At 42.5% G+C, this 1220-nt stretch overlaps 1 non-coding gene across 1 annotated transcript; it reads left to right on the forward strand.

The window, feature by feature from the left end:
- The first annotated feature begins 845 nt into the window (after positions 1-845).
- LOC112731102 (small nucleolar RNA R71) lies at positions 846-953 on the forward strand. The gene has a single exon (XR_003166894.1). It is a non-coding gene; the product is annotated as a small nucleolar RNA R71 (small nucleolar RNA).
- The last annotated feature ends 267 nt before the right edge of the window (positions 954-1220 follow it).

The raw sequence follows: 1220 nt of genomic DNA on the forward strand, positions 1-1220 counted from the left end.
TCTCTATTCAAACATGCGTGTTCCTATCTAAGATATCCATTCGCGCCTAACTATGGAGAAGGTGATGATTATTGACACTCATCACCTTTCTCAATCCACGAACGTGTGTCTGACAATCACCTCCGTTCTACATCAGATTGAATGAATATCTCTTAGATTCCTTAATCAGAATCTCCGTGGTATAAGCTAGATTGATGGCGGCATTCATGAGAATCCAGAAAGTCTAAACCTTGTCTGTGGTATTCACAGTAGGATTCAGGGATTGAATGACTGTGACGAGCTTCAAACTCGCGAGTGCTGGGTGTAGTGACAGACGCAAAAGGAGGGTGAATCCTATTCCAGCATGATCGGGAACCTCAGATGATTAGCCGTGCTGTGACAGAGCATTTGGACCATTTTCACAAGAGGAGGGGATGTAACCATTGACAACAGTGATGCCCCAACACACAGCTTGCCATAGAAGGACGTGCGTGCGTGAATCAGAGGACAGAGGAAAGCAGAGATTCAGAAGACAAAGCATCTCCAAAACTCCAACATATTCTCCATTACTGCATAACAAGTAACCTTTAACCCATGCTCTCTTGTTTATTCGCAATTCAATTGATAAATACAATTGACTTCCTGACTAAGAATTGCAAGATAACCATAGATTGCTTCAAACCAACAATCTCCGTGGGATTCGACCCTTACCCACATAAGGTATTACTTGGACGACCTAGTGCACTTGCTGGTTAGTGGTACGAGTTGTGAAAAGTGTGATTCACAATTTGTGCACCAGTATCCAATGACATCTTTGATAGTTCAGATAAACCATCATAGAATATATCCAGGATGGTCCATTCTGAAAGCATGTCAGAAGGACACTTTTTGGTCAGCTGCTTGTATCTTTCCCAAGCTTCATAGAAGGATTCACCTTCTTTTTGTCTGAAGGTTTGAACATCAGCTCTAAGCTTGCTCAGCTTTTGAGGAGGAAAGAACTTGGCTAAGAAAGCCGTGACCAGCTTATCCCAAGAGTTCAGGCTATCTTTGGGTTGAGAGTCCAACCACACTCTTGCTCTGTCTCTTACAGCAAAAGGGAAAAGCATGAGCCTGTAGACTTCAGGATCTACTCCATTAGTCTTAACAGTATCATAGATCTGCAAGAATTCAGTTAAGAACTGAAAAGGATCTTCAGATGGAAGTCCATAAAACTTGCAGTTCTGCTGCATCAGAGAAACTAG

Source organism: Arachis hypogaea, chromosome 12 (genome assembly GCF_003086295.3).
Source record: "Arachis hypogaea cultivar Tifrunner chromosome 12, arahy.Tifrunner.gnm2.J5K5, whole genome shotgun sequence".
In the NCBI taxonomy this organism is placed as follows: domain Eukaryota; kingdom Viridiplantae; phylum Streptophyta; class Magnoliopsida; order Fabales; family Fabaceae; genus Arachis; species Arachis hypogaea.